The sequence below is a fragment of the Saimiri boliviensis genome, chromosome 15 (genome assembly GCF_048565385.1).
Source record: "Saimiri boliviensis isolate mSaiBol1 chromosome 15, mSaiBol1.pri, whole genome shotgun sequence".
NCBI lineage: Eukaryota > Metazoa > Chordata > Mammalia > Primates > Cebidae > Saimiri > Saimiri boliviensis.
Window position 1 is genome coordinate 44294741 of NC_133463.1, and position 19982 is coordinate 44314722.

General features: G+C 38.2%; 1 long non-coding RNA gene across 1 annotated transcript in view; it reads right to left on the reverse strand.

The window, feature by feature from the left end:
* Positions 1 to 455: 455 nt before the first annotated feature.
* Positions 456 to 19982, reverse strand: part of LOC141581460 (uncharacterized) — a 66895-nt gene continuing 47368 nt past the window's right edge. The window contains exon 4 of the long non-coding RNA XR_012514104.1: positions 456 to 5919. This is a non-coding gene — a long non-coding RNA (uncharacterized LOC141581460). The remainder of the gene's footprint in view (positions 5920 to 19982) is intronic.

The window sequence follows — 19982 nt, forward strand, 5'->3', positions numbered from 1 at the left end:
CCAAGGATTATATAACCTTGTCCTTGAGAAATGTAGGACCTTAGAAGAGAATTAAAGAGACTGAGTGATGCTGAGAGTGAATTAACGAAAATCTAATAAATATTTTTATGTTCAGGGAACAAAATAATGAAAGTGATCAAGACCATTTGGAAGGCAAGACCATCTTGCCTTCTAAAGACACTACCTTCCTCACTCCCTGTTTAGCAACACTTCAAAGTTTTATCCAGCCACCTCTTCATATTTGTAAAGATCTTCTTTCAGGTTTATTTATATATCTATGTATTTGCTGTAGTGATGTGGTGGCTTATGAATTTTTGTTTGTTGTGCCAATTCTATGCTAATATATGCAAATTAGTGATTATGTTTTGGAAAAGTTGTCTCTCTGAGTGGCATACAATATCAATATGTGATATTTAAGCATGAAATCACAACATAAACAGCAAAAACATCATTTATTTTCATGAGATAGCAAAAATTGTGACAGATCATGTTGAGCACAACAAACCCAAAGGCAGACAAGCAAGAGACAGAGGGCAAGGCAGGCTGCTCAGGTTGAGCTGATTTCATTTTACAACTTGGAATTCCCAACAGTGTGCCCATATTTAGTACGACATTGTCATGGCTCATATGGGCTACGTAGAAGTAATTCTGCAATCCTAAAATACTACAGTAGGGTATTTTGTGGATAGAAAGGGCTTACTTCATCGAAATTCTTAGTAAAGAAATGTTAAAATCAATGAATGTTATTTTAAAGGAATTCAAAATGAAAGAATAATTGAGTGGGTAAAATTAGGCATTCCCTATAAATTCTAAGTAATTATCATTATCATTATAGTAATTTACTATGAATTTACATGGTCAAGCAGTAAACAATGAGTGGACTGTATATCTACTATCTCGTTTAATCTTCCCACCAATATTATGCAAATGGCCTATTTTAACAAATATAGAAATTGAGGCTTAGGAGTATTAATTAACTTGTCCAATACCACACTTGTCAGTGATTCCATAGCTGGAGTTTTACTCCAAGTCTGTCTAAGTTCAGAGTCTCAGCTCTTAAGCACCACACGCACTGTCTCAGAAGGAGGATAAACCAGAAAAAGAATGGTCCTCTGGGGCAGGCAATTCCATAATGGCTATAAAAACTATTTTTAAAAATTACATCTTCAGAGTAGGCTGGAGATTCATTTTCCTATTTCCACTCACTCAGTCATTCAACAAGTATTTACATGCCAGGCAGTGTTATCTGCACTGAAACTACAATAATAAATGAAACAAAATCTCTACCCTCCAGAAGCTTAAATTATAGTAGGGGAGGTGTATTAGTTTTGTAGAGCTGATGTAACAAATTACTACACCCTGGGTGGTTTACAACAATAGAAATTTATTCTCTCACAATTCTGGAGGCCAGAAGTTCAAAATGAAGGTGTAGCTTGTAGGGCTGCAATCCCTCTAAAGGGCAGAGTCCTTCCTTCCTTCCTCCAGCTCCTGATGGCTGCAGGAGTTCCTTGGCTGTGGCTGCAGGACTCTAAGCTCCGCCTCCTGCATGTGGCCTTTCCCACTGTGTCTTCTTCCCTCCAGTCTCCTATAAGGACTTGTTCTGGATATAGGGTCCACCTTGGTAATACAAGATGATCTCATCTCAAGATCCTTAACTTAATTACCTCGGCAAAAAATATTTTTTTCTGAATAAAATTACAACCTCAGGCTCTGGGATTAGGACATGGACATATCTTTTAGGCAGCCACATTTCAACCTGCTACAGGAGAGAAACAATTTTTTAAAATAAAGAACAAATATGTAGTAGCAATAAGGGCTATGGAAAAAATTAAATAGGGGAAAGGAACAGTGAGTACAGGCATGGGGCGCTGTGGTTGCATAGTAACTGGAAGCTCTCACTCAGGTGATATTTAAGAACCAACCTAAAGAAAGTGATGGACAAATCCATGTGGTTACTACAATGCAGAGGGGGCTAGCTGCTCTCTAGAATCTTTCTACTTTCCTGGTCACACTGAGCTACACGTCCCAGCTCCCTTCCTGGGAAGTTTGGCCTTGAGACTGAGTTCTAGTTGGTTTAACATGAGTGGAGATAATGGCTACAGGACTTTTTATTTGAAGACTTTTTTTTTTTTTTGGTACGTCAAAATGGTGATGTGATCAGTTATCAAACAATGCTTAAATTCCTAATTCATTGCATTCCAACTCATGCTGGAAGCTGATGACACTTTCAGCCTGTCCAACAAAAAGCTTCCCCTCTGTACTCTTTCCGCGCCTTGTTGTAAAGGGGGACACTCCCTTTAACCTGAGTAACCACAGAAACTGAGTAACCACAGAAACCTCATGCTGAAGATGACACAATTTCCTTTAGCCTGGGTGGCTGTACGACAACATGGGGAAGGACTCCCCTTGGAGCTGTCCACCCACCCAACACTATTCATGAGAAAGATGTCCACTGTATTTGAGGCATCCTAGAATTCTGGACCTACTCACTATAGCAGTTGTCATTTCCTAAGGAATACACAGCGGGGAGAGCATTAAGGCAGCAGGTGCAAAACCCTGAGAAAGGGCATGCTGTATATGTTTACAGAGAAGCAGGAAAGACAGCCAGTATGGCTGGAATGAAGTGGACAATGAGGAGAATGCCAGAAGATGGAGTCGCAGCGGTCCAGGGGCCCATCATGTACTGCTGCAGATCACAGCAGACTAACTTGGGAAGTCACTGTAGAATTTAACCGAGGAGTGACATAATTTGAGAGGATTACTATGGCTTCCACAGGGAAAAAAGAATGTAGAAGGGCAAGTGCTTGAAGCAGGGAGATCAGTTAGGAAGCTACTGCAATCCTCAAAGCAAGACCTGAGATGTTTAGCCTAGGCTTGCAGCAGTCAAGGTGGGAGATAGTGTAGGTAAGAGAAATGTTTTAAAGGTATATACAACAAGATTTCTTGACAGATTGAGTACAAATGTGAGAGGATGACAGAACATGAGGATGACTCTGAGGTTTGGGGGCTGATCCTGAAGGATGGAGCTGCCATTTACACTGTTCCATAAAGGCAACCATGTCAGTAACCCATGAACACCTATAGTGACCATGATGCAGCCTTCACAGAGCCAAAAAAGCCTCTGGGTGAAGAATTCTTAAAGAGAAGTAGCAGGGCTAAAAAATATGTCTTGCCTCTGTTCTTTGGGATACTCTCTCAGCATGGTTTCATCCTCCCACACAAAAGACTTTTTTCTTTGCGAGTGCTGCTATCTACTCTAAATTTGACACCTGTGTGGTTTTATTGTTTTTTAAAAAAGTCTATGTTAGTAGTATTTGTCTGTCTGCAGAACAGGTTTACAAAAAGCAGGAACTATCACTATTTGAGTATCAATGCACTGTCTACTCAGATACCTTATGCAATGAATTAAGAATTTAAGCATTGTTTGATAACTGATCACATCAACATTTTGATGTAGCAAAAAAAAAAAAAAAAAAAAAAAGTCTTCAAATGAAAAGTCCTTCTGTAGGTAGCCTACCTAGTCCAGAGTGTGAGCTCTCAAGAAAGAGGATTCCACATATTATCAGGACCTCTTTAGTATGAAGAGAAGATTCTTGAAGCCATCGTAGAAGATAATTTCCCCTCTATTCTCAGAAAGTGCAAATTTCTTGGAGAAAAAAACTAAGCCCAATGTATGTTTTAGCATAGAGAGAATCCTTTTCTCCTGCTTCCTAGCCATTAAACAGATGCCATTCCAAAATAAGTGGAATAAGTGATTGCTGTGGTTTGAATGTTTGCCCCCTCCAAAACTCATATTGAAATGTAATTGTCAGTGTAATAGTATTAAGAGACAGGATTTTAAAGAGGTGATTAGGCCATAAGGGCTTTACCCTCATGGATGGGAGTAGTGCCTTAGGAAAGGGTGAATCCCTACCCACTTTTGGTCTCCTTTGGCTCTTCTGCCACAAAGAGAACAATGTTTCTTCCCTCGAGAGGATGCAGCATTTAAGGCACCATCTTGGAAGCAGAGACTAGGCACTTACTAGACAACAAACCTGCTGGCACCTTCATGTTAGACTTCCAGCTTCCAGAAATGACATAAATCAATCTCTGTTCTTTGTAAATCACCTAGTCTCAGGTATTCTGTTATAGCAACACAAAATGGACTGAGACAGTGATGACAGCCTTTTCTTGCTGCTAAATAAAAATGTCTTTTAGATTGCAACAGAAAATGTCACTCAAGCAAAATATTAACACCAAATTCATTCAGACCCCTAATCTGCAACGTTCCTTAACAATAGGTATAGACAAATGCATGACAATTTTTAAAAATATGAAACAGTTCTATTTCTTTTGGGATAAAGTTCTGAGCAGGAGACAGGTTCTTAGCTTGTCATCCTTTGGGCTGACTCAGGATGAGGAGTAGGACCTGGATAGCAGCACCAAATTCACTTATCTTCAGCAAAGGTTTATAAACCTCCTAATAAAACAAGGCATCCAATATTCAAATATGAAAACTTGGTCCTGCTCCCCAATGAAGGGTAGGCATCAAAACTAGATTGCTTTCCTACTTTCCACCTGTGCTGCATAAAGTAGGCTTACTGCATTACAAACAAATCCAAAATGTGTATTCAGTTTTCTCTAACATTGCAGTCCAATGTTGAGTTTCCTTTTGGAGGCTTTCTGCCACATGGACTGAGGCTTCTTCCATTGTGGTTCCTCCCTTCTCCTGATCTTCTTGTCCTCTCCAGTCACAAGAGGAAAAAGGGCACGTGTAGACTTGTGAGCAAGTTTTTTATGAGACAGTCTTAGAAAAGGAACACATTTCTTCCCACATTCCATGAGCTAACTCAGTCACATGACCACAGTGAACAGAATGGAGGGTGGAAAAAGTCAACAGTTGAGTGCCTAGGAAGAAAAGGAAATGAGTCATAGAGAACACATCACAGATTGGACACTGATTTGTTATGTTAAGACATGGAAATCTGCCAGGCACAGTTGCTCACACCTGTAATCCCAGCACTTTGGGAAGCCGAGGCAGGAGACTTGCTTGAGCCCAGGAATTTGTGACTACCCTAGGCAACACTGTCAGCCCCTGACTCTACAAAAAATAACAATAAAAATATTAGTCCAGTGTAGTAGTGTGTACCGGTAGTCACAGCTACTTGGGAGGCTGCGCCCAGGAGGTCAAGGCTGCAGTGAACCATGATCATGCCACTGCACTCTAGCTGGAGTGATAGAGTGAGACCGTCTCAAAATAAAAAATCAGAAAACATGTAAATCTGTTGGTGGCAGAATCTTCATGGACTTGCCAAGATGTTACATATTACTGTTGCCTTTGTTTTAATATTTATAGGAAAACATCACCCAGCCAAAGAAAATAAATAGAAGCAGAAAACTGTCTTGAGGCATTCACAAGAATCTTTGAAATAGAATCTTCTAATTCCTTTTTTTTTTTTTTTTTTTTTTTTTTTGAGACAGAGTCTTGCTCCATTGTCAGGTGCCAGGCTGGAATGCAGCAGCAGGATCTCGGCTCACTGCAACCTCTGCCTCCCAGGTTCAAGCAATTCTCCTGCCTCAGCCTCCCGAGTAGCTGGGACTACAGGTGCGCACCAGCATGCCCAGCTAATTTTTGTATTTTTAGTAGAGACGGGGTTTCACCATGTTGGCCAGGATGGTCTCGATCTCTTGACCTCATGATCTGACTGCCTCAGCCTCCCAAAGTGCTGGGATTACAGGTGTGAGCCACCGTGCCTGGCCAGAATCTTCTAATTCTTTTGTCAGTTCCTCATCATTTATTATGTTAAGGAAAAAACAACCATTCCTTATTTCTTATTTTTAAAATATTAATTTTCTGGAGCCTTTCATTTCTGGATTCTGTTTAAGTCCGTTATCTTCAGTTTTTCCTGGCTCTCTACTCTTCACAGGGAGTCAGTCATCCTGGAAGACAAAAACAGAAGTACCTATACATGTTGTGTGTTGAAGGAGGAGATTCATCAGCCAGATGATCTTAAGTGGCTCAAGGCAAGAAAGGAAGACGGTACATAGGAGATAAGGCTAATGTGCACCTCCCACTCGTATGGACAGAACAGCATGTAGAGACTCACACCGTGAACTTTTGCTCAAAGAACCACCATAGGAATGTACCAGAAAATGCAAACAACTTCACAGATCCTTTGAAAGAAGTGGTATGCCGCAGCAAATTCCATGAGACAGGCAAAAACTATGAGTTCCCAAAGTGTGAGAAGGGAAAATCTGCCTCTGAACACACATCCTTACTGGGGAACCTGAAAATCCAGATCGCAGGTGGAAGAGTTAACCTTATCTAGAGCTAAAGAGGATTTAGGGAGCCACATGAAACATAAAAGAAGCAGCAGCAGAAAGAGCCTTGTAGGCAGTCAAGCCCAGAGAAGCCATCCCTGACTATATCTCACAGGGGCCCTTGGAGAAGGCCAACAGAATTGTGGAGGAGTCACAGGGCAAAAGAAGCTCCCAACTGAGCTTTGTAACAATTTTCAAATGGGCACAGATTTTCTTGAGCAGGGTATGAACAAGAACTGCTACAGATACAAGCACAGGAGCTCCCACTGACATCATGGGCAGACAAGGAGGGGCAAGGCCCAAAAGCCATGCTTGCTTCCTCAGCAAGGAAGCATATAGCCTGGAGCAAGGTCTGAGTCCCATGTGCAGGCTGTCTGGATCTAAACTTCTTGCTGTTAGTGGGACACTTAGGAAGTGAGACCGGCTTCATCAGCTGTGTGGGAGCTGGGTGAGGTCTATTGCTATCAGCTTTCCCCCACTTCCCTTGTGAACTATATGGCCCAGCAGAGACAGCCATAAACCCTTCTGGAGCATAAACCTATTGGCCTGAAAACCACCTTCCCATCCTCCACAATGGTTGCAGCAAGCCCTGCACAAAGACAGTCTAAGCTCAGACCCACCTACTCCTGCCCCTAACTGATGATATTTCCCTATCCACCTGGTAGCCAAACACAAAATACATAAACTCTTAGGAGCATTATGACCCTGCCCATTGCCTAAGAAACCTGAATATTTACCCTGCCCAACTTAGGGCAAGCTTACATTCCCCTTCTACTACCACAGCTGGTGCTTGAAAGTGCTACCTCCAGGCTGGAGGCCAACCAAATCAGGGCATTATATCAACTAATGACAGAATAACCCTGCTCCCAGAAAGGAGAAAACAACAGCTAATTCTACTGCCTGCAGCATCCTGGCTCACCAGAGGTCCTGAGTCTGTCCACATGACAACTTCGCTGCTGGCATAATCAGCATTTAGGAGATCCAGCACACTAAACATATCTACAACCAAAGACTCACACAGAGTTTACTTCACTTCCCTGCCACCTCCTCCAGAGCAAGTGCTGGTATCCAGGGCTGGTAGACCTGAAGGCAGATCACATTACAAGACTCTTTGCAGACATTGTCCAGCACTAGCCCAGAGCCTGGTAACCCTGTTAGGTGGCTACACCCAGAAGAGCAATAATAATCACTGCAGCCCGGCTCTCAGGAAGCCCCATTCCTAGGGGAAGTGGGAGAGCAACACATCAAAGGATCAACCCATGGGACGTAGAAATCTGAACAGCAGCCCTTGAATTCCAGATCTTTCCACTGAAATAGTCTACCCAAAAGAGAAGAAACCAGAAAAGTAATTCTGGTAATGTGACAAAACAAGGTTCTATAACATCCCCCAAAAGATCACACCAGCTCCCAAGCAATGAATCCAAACCAAAAAGAAATCTCTGAGTTGCCAGATAAAGAATTCAGAGGTTGATTATTAAACTACTCAAGAAGATACCAGAGAAAAGTGAAAAACAACTTAAAGATATTTTAAAACAATACAGTATATGGATGAAAAATTCTCCAGAGAATGAAATATCACAAGGAAAAAATAATCACAACTTCTGGAAATGAAAAACACATTTAGAGATATATGAAATGCACTGAAAAGTTTCAGCAATAGTCTAAAACAAATGGAAGAAAGAACTTCAGAGCTTGAAGACAAGGCTTTCAAACTAACCTCATCCAACAAAGAAAGAAAATAAAGAATTTTTTAAAAATGAACAAAGCTTCCAAGAAACTTGGGGTTACATTAAATGACTAAACCTAAAAATATTTGGTGTTCCTGAGGAAAAAGAGAAATCTAAAAATTTGAAAAACTGATTTGAGGATATAATTGAGGAAAACTTCCTGGCCTTGTTAGAGACCTAGACATCCAAATAAAAGAAGCTCAAAGAACACCTGGGAAATTCATCACAAAAAGACCGTCACCTAGCCAGAGTCATCAGGTTAACTAAAGTCAAGTCAAATGAAAGAATATGAAAAGCTATGAGGCAAAAGCATTCAGACAATCTATAAAGGAAAACCTATCAGATTAGCAGCAGACTTCTTAGTAGAAACCACATAAGCCAGAAGGGATTGGGGTCCTATCTTTGCCTACTCAAACAAGATAATCATTAGCCAAGAATTTGGCATCCAGCAAAACTAAGCTTCATAAATGAAGGAGAAAAAAAGTCTTTTTCAGACAAACAAATGTTGAGAGAATTCACCACTATCAAGCCATGCTAAAAAAGAATTCTAAATCTTGAGGAAAACAAACAAACAAACAAACAAACAAACCTTGAAACACACCAAAATAGCTTGGTTTTGTTTTTTGGTTTTTGGGTTTTTTTAGTTTTTTTTTTTTTTTTTTTTTTTTTTTTTTTTTTTTTGAGAGTCTTGCTCTATCACCCCGGCTGGAGTGCAGTGGTGTGATCTCAGCTCACTGCAACCTCTACCTCCTGGGATCAAGCAATTCTCATGCCTCAGCCTCCTGAGTAGCTGGAACTATAGGAGCTTGCCATAACACCCAGCTGATTTTTTGTGTTTCTAGTAGAGACAGGGTTTCACCATGTTCACCAAGCTGGTCTCAAACTCCTGACCTCAATTGATCTGCCTGCCTTGGTCTCCCAGAGTGCTGGAATTACAGGCATGAGATACTGTACCTGGCCTAGAATCTTCTTAAAGCATAAATCTCACAGGGTCTATAAAACAATAACACAGTGAAGAAAGTTATTCAGCATAACAACTAGCATGATAAATAGAATAGCATCTCACATCTCAATACTAACATTAAATATAAATGGCCTAAATCCTCCACTTAAAAGATACAGAATGGATTAAAATCCACAAACCAAGTATCTGCTATCTTTAAGAGACTCAAGTAACACAAAAGGGCTCACATAAACTTAAGGTAAAGAGGTGGAAAAAGATATTCCATGCAAATGGATACCAAAAGCCAGCAAGAGTAGCTACTCTTATATCAAACAAAATAGACTTTAAAGCAACAGCAGTTTAAAATGACAAAGAGGGACATTACATAATAATAAAAGGACCAGTCTAACAGGAAAATATCACAATCTTAAATATATATGCACCTAAAACTGGAGCTCCCAAATTTATTAAAAGAATTACTACTGGACCTAAGATATGACATAGATGTCAACACAATAATGGGGACTTCAATTGTCCACAGACAGCACTAGACAGATCATAAAGACAGAAAGTCAACAAAGAAACAATAAAGTTAAATTATATCCTATAACAAATGGACTTAACAGATAATTACAGAATATTCTGCTCAATAACTGCAGAGTATACATATTTTTCATCAGCACATGAAACATTCTTCAAGACAGACCATATGACAGACCACAAAACAAGTCTCAATAAGTTTAAGAAAATCAAAATATATTAAGTACCCTCTCTGACCACAGTGGATTAAAACTGAAAATTAACTCCAAAAGGAATCTTCAAAGTATACAAATACATGGAAATTAAATAATCTGCTCTTGAAATATCTTCAGGTCAACAATGAAATCAAGACAAAAATTTAAAAATTCTTTGAACTGAATGATAGTAGTAACATAACTTTTCAAAACCTCTGGGATACAGCAAAAGTGATGTTAAGAGGAAAGTTCATTACATTAAATGAATACATCAAAAAATCTAATAAAGCACAAATAGACAATCTAAGGTCACACCTTAGTTCTCAATACTCAGGAGGCTGAGGAGGGAGAATCATTTGAGCCTGGGAGGCCGAGGCTGCAGTGAGCTGAGATCGTGCCACTGCACTCCAGCCTGGGCGACAGAGTGAAACCGGGTCTCCAAAAAAAAAAAAAAAAAAAAAAAGCAGGTCCTCATATTCAAGAATATTGCAAATGACAGCTTCATTCCATGGTCTAGAGAAAAAATAAAAGTGAAAAGTCCATTGCAGTGCAATTTCACCTAAGGATGGAAGCCACACATAAGCACACACCAGCACACACACAGATATGAGCAAAGTCTGGCACCACCTCCACACCCGTGTTCCCCCAAGTAAGTCACTCTTTGTGACTATGTCCATAGTATGTTTAGGCCCATACTTTCCACTTGTCACTATCACCCAATGGTCTATTTCAGAATAAAATCAATACCAGCCATCCTGCCTAAAGTGAATAGCTGTAGTTCACGACAGTTCTATTAGATTGGTGTGAAAGTAGCAGCAAGGGACAAAGATGAGAGAAGCCAAACCAGTGTATTTGAATCCAGAAGTTACATTTTGAAACCCAGTGCATTGCTACAGGTATTTCTTCCTTTACAACAAAAAGATGCAACTCATCCTTGAGTGGTGCCGCAGAACTGTGCACTGGCCAATAGCACTGTTACAAACAGTAAACTGTGATACAACAATGGTCTGTGAACTTGCTATATGAAACATGGTTCCTCTCTCCAAACAGCTTCAGCTTTACCCGAGGGCTCGTTAGAAACGAAGAATCAATCTCAGGCCCACTGCAGAATGACTGAATTGAAATTCCAGTTTTAACAGGATCTCCGGGTGATTTTTAAGTTCATCAAATCTGGGAAGCACTGTTCTATAGGGTTCTGGGTCTTTGATGTTACCATCTCATTTCCTATTGATTTCTTAACACAATCATCATGTGAAACTCTATTGGATTTTGTTGCTATCTCTTTATTAGTCTCTCTAGGAGGAAGAAGTCAGCAGTCATGAAATACAATTTAATTAAATAGGCCTGTTAATTAGGACACAAATGCTTAATCTTGGATTAATCCAGTTGATTACTTGAGTGGAGAAAATTTACTGAGTTTACAGAGGATAATATGATGAAGTGGAGGAACAGAGCCACTAATCCTGATTTTCTTCAAAATCTACTTATACCAAATGCATACAAGTTTCTCTGTTAATTTCAATAAATAAATTTGAAAAAAAATCTATTTATAAATATTTTTAAATCTTTTACAATAATCATAGCAAAATGAAATTGTATCTTGTTGCTCAAAATTCAGTAATTAAAGTTATGAAAGCAAAATTATAAACAATTACAGCATGCGTATTTATTTATTTAATTGCCAAATCCTACAGCATGCATAGGAAATACCATTTTTAAAAGGAATTAATAGAAACTTTACCAAGTCCATATGCAATTATTCAAGCCCATTTATTAATGTCAAAGATTATCAAAATACATTTGCAATGGTTTTATTTTTTATTCTGCCATTTTATAGAGAGCATCATTCAAAAATTATTGACATACTTTAACTGGCAAAGGGTACAACTGAAACTCTTATCTTGAGAGTTCTTTCATACTCTAGAAATACAAGCTTAAGGCAATACTACAATTAATATAAGTGGACTGTGCTCTTTAAAAAATGTGAGACCAATTATTCTCATGACTGATGAAATCCCACATGACCTTAAGTATTCCCACAATATATCAAGGACATTTTTTCTGTGCAAAGTGCCAAGAACTCATTCAAGAATGCCTTATGAAAAAGAGAATTTTCCCACAGTGGAACAGAGGAAATGCATGTTGAAAGGCAAGCACTAATATGTAATAGGAAGCATGTGACATACTTAATTATGTGCCCTTGGGACATGCAATGTGTTTGCAAAGCAACGAAGGCCTTAAAGGTCATATTTGAGGAGCACAAATCAGATATAAGAAGGAAGACGAAGGAATCCTGGCTGCATGGTATCTTAATGAGATGAAGCATCCTGTCACATATTCACAGTTTATGGCTATTGATAGCGATCACGAACCCCCAAGAGAAGCAGCAGCAGAAATGCTTATTAAAAAGGTGGGAAGCATACTGCATTTACAAATGAAATATGCTGCAATTGAAGGATATTAACGAAGAATTGGATTGGGCTTTTTTTTCCTATAGATTATAAAATTTGTAAGTAAAATAAAATTACATTTTTCAAATCTAATGGTTTTCCTATTACAGTCTTCAGGCCTCTTTATAGAATCAGAGACAACGAGGATAGTTCCTTGCCAAATTATATCTTCAAAAGAGCTGTCCGCAAAGTGAAATTCTCAAAAATATCTCTCATGTAAATAATTCATAGAGAGCTGCTGAGACCCTATTTTGAAACAGAAGACATTATGCCAAGAGCTCTGGTTGGGACTAGTCCTCTCTATGCTCTCAGATGGCACTGAGTAATTTAGGCAAAGTAGCTGCCTTCTCACAACTTCAATGCCCATATCTCTGAGAGGGCATTTCCCAAAATGAGTGTGTGCTTTTAATAAATTACAAATGCACATACAAAAGATGCACTTCATGGAAGCCATCCCAGCATATTATAAATGGAACAACTATAATGACTGTCAAAGTAAGCCCAAAGCTCATGAAATAATAATAATACCCTGTACTTAGCATTTTTCTCTGAGGAGCTTAGAGCACTTTAGAGGCTTGAAAATGTTTCTCTTTCTGGTAAAAAAGTCCTTTAAAAGTCTATTCCTGAATGTTGAGTGAGATAAATTATACTCATTTCAGCACACTATTGTGTAATTCTCAATATAGTATTCACTGTGCATCAAACTGTTTATCCGAGTGCTTTTTTCCCAAGAGGATGATGTGAGAACATTTCCTGCTTTTCTTTCAGGTTGTCTTATTTCATCTCTGGGTTCTTATATTTAATTAAAATATTCTTTCTTAACTTTTACATTTATTCCACAGACCAGACAAGAAAATGTTCACTACAGCTGAATTTTAATGCATGAGCAGTAATTGTAAAGCTTTGAATGTGTATGAGTTTTCTGCCCTTAATGTATTTAAGAAGCTGTAGTTTCTTGAGAGGGATTACGTATGGAAAGTTGTTCAGTTCTTTGTTTAAACCATGTGCTCTGTTTTCTCTGTTTTCTTTTCTTTTCTTTCTTTCTTTCTTTTTTTTTTTTTCTTTGCTTGTTTTGTTTGAGATGGAGTTTCACTCTTGTCACCCAAGCTGGAGTGCAATGGTGCAATCTCAGCACACTGCAACCTCCGCCTCCCAGGTTCAAAAGATTCTCCTGCCTCAGCCTCCTGAATAGCTGGGATTACAAGCTTGTGCCGTCATGCCCAGCTGATTTTTGTATTTTTAGTAGAGATGGGGTTTCACCACGTTGGCCAGGATGGTTTCAAACTCCTGACCTCAGGTGATCCACCTGCCTCAGCCTCCCAAAGAGCTTGGATTACAGGTATGAGCCACAATGCCCAGCCCACATGGGGAGGAAGGAGTTTAAATCAAGTTTACTAAAGTGTAATTTACATACAAAAAATTTCTTCCTTTAAGTATATAGATGAATGAATATGTATAAATATATATAGTTATGTAACCACCACCACAAACAAGATATGTAATATTTTTATCCTCCCCCAAAGTTCCCTCAAGCTCCTAGCCCCAGCCCCTGTAAACCACTGGTCTACACTCCATCCCTACAGTTTGCCCTTCCTAGGATGCCTTATGGACTCATACAATAGGTGGTCATTTGTATTTAGGTTCTTTCACTTAGCAGAGTGTCTGTAAGACTCATTCATATTGTTGTGCATGCTCATAGTTTATTTCTTTTTATTTGTGAGTGATATTCCACTCTGTGTGTACCCACAGCTTGTTATCCATTTACCAGTTGATGGATTGTTTCCAGTTTGGTTGATTATGAATAAAATCGCTGTAAACATTCACATCTGGATCTCAGTTTGGACATGTATATTTATATCTCTTGAATAAATACTAAGAGGTGGATTGTTGGGCCTGTGGTAAGTGTGTCTTTAACTTGTGAGAAATTTCCAAACCGTGTCTAGAGTGTTTATACCATTTTGTGTTCCCATCAGCAACATAAGAGAATCACAGTTGCTCCACATCCTCATCTACATTTCACATTACTAATCTTTTCATTTTAGCCATTCTATGTATATAGTTTTATCTCATTGTGGTTTTATTTTGCATTTCCCTAATAACAAACGATGTTAAAAGGACATGATATTTTCATGTCCTTATTGGCCATTGGTGTCTTTTCTCTGGTGAAGTGTCTCTTCAAATATTTTCCCATTTTTAAATTATAAGAGCACATTTTCTTGTCTTTTCCTGTTTCTAGAAGCACCCCACATGCATTGGCTTATGGCCACTTCCTCCATCTTCAAAGCCATTACTGGCCTGTCCAGTTTTTCTCACATCACATCATACTGATTTTCTCATTTGCCTCCCTCTTCTACTTTTAAGGATTCTTGTGATTACATTGGACCTATCTGGATAATCCAGTAAAATCTCCCTATCTGAAAGTCAGTTGATTAATGACATTAATTCCATCTGCATCCTTAATTTTCTTTTTTCATGTGAAATAATCTATTCACAGGTTCTGGGGGTAGAACAAAAACATCTTTGGAGGTCATTTTCTGCCTACTGCAGACGAATGGTAAGAAATCAGACTAAAAGCATCTGTGCTACTATGATCTCTACCCTATCTTGTTTTTGTTTTTGTTTTGAGACAAGGTCTTGCTCTGTTGCCCAGATTTGAGTACAGGGGTGGGATCTGTATGCTCACTGTAACCTTGAACTCCTGGGCTCAAGCGATCCTCCTGCCTCAGCCTCCAGAATAGCTGAGGTGTGCACTCCACGTCACTAATTTGTTGTTGTTGTTGTAGAGTTGGAGATCTTACTCCGTTGCCCAGGCTGGTCTTGGGGGAGGAGAGTGAGACTCCCCAGATACACACTACCATACCCTGCTAATTGTTGTAGGGTTTTTTTAGTAGAGACAGGTGTCTCATTCTGTTGCCCAGCCTGGTCTTAAACTCCTGGCCTTAAGTGATCCTCCCACCTCAGCTTCTCAAGGTGCTAGGATTACAGGCGTGAACCACCACACTATGCTCAGCCTATCTCTTTATAGTATTTAAGAGATGTACTGTACTGATTCATTTGCTTGTCTGCCCCTAGCCCTTAAATTGTGAACTTTTTGAAGAAAGGGGCTGGATTTTTTCTCTCTAGCCTTTACAGCAATAGGCTTGCCATATAAAAGGTAGTCATAAATATTTGGGAGATGAATGAATGGAGATAAAATTAATGAACAAAATGTCTTCAAATCAACCTGCTTGTCTTGCTCTCGTCTATTTTCATCACAATACTCTATGCTGAGTGGGATATTTCTTGGATCCACTGCTACTTACTCCATAACTTTGAGCTTCTATATGAGTTTTCTGTTGCTGACATAACAGAATACCCCAAATTTAGCAACTTAACAGAACACTCATTTGTTATCTCACAAGTCTGTAGTTTAGAAGTCTGTTATGGTTTAACTGGGTCCTCTGCTTAGGTTCTCCCAAGCCCAAAATTCAGATATCAGCCAAGAATTCACTTTCTTATGATTGTAAGACCAAGACTCCCATTTACTCTCTGGCTATCTGCTAGGGTCCACACTCTGCTTCTAGACGCTGCCCACACTCCTGTAGTCCCTCCCTTTTCAAAGTAGCAAAAGGAAGCTTCTCACACTTTGACTCTCTCTTGATTCCTGCATCTGCCTTTCAAAGCGCTAGTGTGATTAGATCGGGCCCATTTGGATAATCTCCATGTTTTAAGGTCAACTGACTTGGGATTTTAATTACAACTGCAAACCCCCTCCCCACCAACGCTACCTAGATAAATGTCTAATTAAATAACCAGAGGAATGGAATGGGGGAAAAGTGATGAGAATCTTGAGAATTCTGCCTACCCTCACTTCTAACTTAACCTAGCTGTATCTGCCCTTAATAAAAAGTGAAAGTGGGAATTATCCAACCTCCTTATAAATTACTAAATGATAATTAAATGTCATAATTCATATAATATGCCTAGAAGAGCTCCCAGGCCTTAGGTGAAATTTAAAATATATTTTCTTTCTTACAAAAGTATAATCATTTTTAAAAAGTCTATATTCTTTTCCTATTATTCTTGGCTGCAACTTACTGCAAACTGTGTGCAAAAATAGTTGTCACTTTTTAATAAAGTTGAGTTTGCTTTCTGAAAAATTTGTATTTTATGTGAAAAAATGAAGAATTTTCCAATGTAAATATATATGTGGTGTTTTAAATATCATTTTTGACATATTTTTAATCTTTGGATAAAATGTCCTAGGTATAATTAAAAAATCAAATAATCTTATATGCTTCACCATCGGTAACAGATTTTCTAGGAAGCTTTACTGCTCCAATTAATTGTTTATACTTCCTGTTTTCATTATAGGGAAACTATAACTACTTTTGTGGTATGAACTTTCTTTATATTAGGAACTGATTTCATCTCCTTAGTACCTCCCTAATTTACAGAATCTCCCGAGTCTTTGATGTGGAAAGACAAATGACCAACAGCTGTTCTCACCAGAGAGTTCCTAACCTCTGACATGGGTTGAGTGAGTTAATCCATAAAACAGTTGACCTTCTGATGACTAGGTTGGGGGTTTCAATGGGTAAAACACTTACAAAAGAATGAATTGGATATTTCTGTCTCCAAAAATTACCTAATTTTCTCATCAGGCCTTTGATTCACTAATTACTCTATTTTTCATGTAAAAGGAAAAGACAGATCTCTAACAAGGTAACTGTGCTTTCCTGTTATTCTCAATCTTCCTCACATCCCCTTTTATGAAATAAGTTTGTAGGTCATGAGCAATTCATTTATTTATCTATTAAATCGTGACAAATTTATTTGTTAACTCTATAATTATATAAAATATTCAAGTTAATTTAAAACAAAAATACTAATAATTCACCTGGATTTTTTTTTTTGAAAAAGGACACTTAGTATGCTTACATTAGTACAGTTTTAAATAAATTTTCCATTATTTCATTTGGTCCGCACCACAACCCCTGTGAGAGGTCAGATGAATATTATTATCCACTTTTACCAGTGAGGAAACCGGCTTAGAGAGGATAATTAATGTGGTTATCTTCATGTTAGCTGGTAAAGGGCTGCCCTAGGCCCTCTAATTTCATCTTGTGTTCTTCATCCTATGCAATGCTGCAATTATGTTTCAGAGCATCTCCAAGTTGACAGGTTCCCCTTTAACTGTACATTATTTAGTCATATAATTTTAAAATTTGTTTTAATTTATTTTATGCTTTAAAATGTAGAAACCTAAAAAGAATGCACACTGCAGAAAAACTATGGCATTATGTATAAATGTAAATTTTTCAAATTCTCTTTGTGATATACACTACTATTAAAATATGTTCATTATTATCTTTTCATGGTAAGTTGCAATAGCTGTTCTTTGAATTCCCCACTATATTCTAATTCTAATTTTGACAGCCTGATTTTTCTCTCCAAGTCCAGAAGAATAGGTTCACCTTAGCTACTCTAAGCATTATCATGTTGTCATGGAGGTTAATAAGAACTAAAGTGTACATATAATTCATCATCTAAACAAGGGCACATTTGAGAGAAAAAGAAATGTTATTAATAATTGTGCTGAAAGAGCAGGCATCATCATATTATCTCTTCCCCTTTTATCTTGAGGCTGTTGGGCATTGCTGAAGAAAGTCACAAAACCAAGCTTTTGTGTTTTGTGGTTTGTTTTTCAGATTCATCCCACCCATTAGCAACTGGATCCTCCCCTCTGTTTAGCAATCTTTTCATTCATCATTAATTAATGTCCTTTCTTTCACACTCTTCAGAAATCAATCAAACATTATTTCTGCCTTCAAGAGGAATACGACCAGTAGAACAGATAGATCTGGGTACAAAAAGTATAATTAAGAATTATAGCTATAAAGATAGTGATATCTTGGGGCATGGTGGGGCCATAAATAAAGATAAAGCATCGGATGACTTGAGAAGGATAAAAGCAGCCAGAGAAGATTGCATGATGGTTCCTACTTGAAGTCTTGAATGAATAGGCATTTGTTAAGTGGCAAGGCAGTGGGATAAAAGAATATTCCAGGCAGAAGGAGCATCATGATCAAAGGCATAGAGATGTGGAGTAGCCTGATGAGGACCGCAAGCATTTATGAGTGGCTGGATTGTGGGTTTCACATAAGGCAAATTCAGATAAGGCTTGTGCAAATTTTTAGTCTGCTTTTCAGGGAACTCAACCTACAGCAGTTATTTAGGTTGACAGAGTTGGAAATGTGCTGCAGCCTTTAAGCCCCAAATAGATGACTGAGTTGGGGTGAAGATGTTAACTGAGACCATTGGACTGAATGAGCTCCCTTACAGAGGGCGTATGAAGTGAAAAACAGAAGTTAGAGAACCTTTGGGCATTATTGACATTTAAATGACTTGTCAGGAGAAGACTAATAAAGAAGACTAAGGAACAACGTTCAGAGGGGTAATATAATCAAGAGAGGGCGCTATTTTAGAGGTCAAGGGACCAAGGAAGTGACCAACAGTTTGAGGGTGGGCACAGTGGCTCATGCCTGTAATCCCAGCACTTTGGGAGACTGAGCTGGGAGGATTGCTTGAGGCCAGGAGTTTAAGATCAGCCTGGGCAACATAACATAACATAAAGCCCATCTCTATGGTATTCACATGGTAGGTGCTCTATTCACACTTGTAAGGAAAGATTCAAAATGACTCAGTGGGGTATGTTGAGTCACTGAGGTACCCACCACTGTCATTAAGATGTTATTTTGGGGGGAAAGTTGAAAAAATAGAAAAAGGACTGTCATCTGCAGACAAAATAAGCTTATAGAACCAAAAGCCTGTCATTGAGAGCTGGGCAGACTTGACAAGAGAGCTTCTAAACTAAACTAGCCTTTTTGGTCAGGAATAAGACAGCTAATTACAGATGTCAATTAGTCTCCTTAAGGAACCAATGGATGCAACCATTTGGCATATACTGAAGTATTTCATAGTATATGCCAAATGGTATCCAACAGTATTCAGGGTTTTGAAAAAGTTTCTTTGATTAATAAATATAGTTCCTAATAAACAAACATCTGATAATTAATCTTAGTGCATACAATTTATTTGTTAAAATTTTCCTAAACCATACCAATTTTCTAGCTGAGATTTTAGTTAAAAAAAAAATTGTAGGGTGAAACTCAGAAAATAATTGTAACTTTAGCATTCACCACAGTCTTTTAATATTTCCTTTCAAAAGTAAGTTCCAAATAATTGAGAGAACATAGGAGAAAACCTATTCAGTGTCTGGAATCTTTTAAATATAAAACAAGAGTTAAGGCTGAATTAGCAGTTCCTTCGTTGCTTTACTAAAGTGTCTTTTTAATTGCTTCATCTCCAAAAAAAAAAAAAAAAAAAAAAAAAAAAAAAAAAACTCACTCTCTAGGGAAATTAAAATTGTCCATAGGTGGGTTTTCTTATTCATTTTCCTGTTAATGAGAATAAATTTAGAATAATCTTGCAAAATTTGGAGTATTTCACACTGAGTTAATTTATTAGTGGTTAAATTCCCTTCTAGACTTGATCTGTCTGAGGGAACCCAAAACTTATGAACCTTAATTAAGTGTACATTTCTCCCAGCCAAAGCGGAAAAAATTCATTTTTTCATTTTGTGATTCTCTTGTTTATATCTCTCCCTAAAGAGGGTAGCTGACATAAGAATCAAAGCAAGCATTTCCAATTGGTGAAACTAAAGAGTGATATTTGAAGTAATCAGTTGTGACAGGCCACGATGACAAATTAGGCAGTTAGGCCGTAAAAAAAATCAGTTAGATAAAACAGAATAATTAGAGATACATAATTGGTGATGCAATTTGCA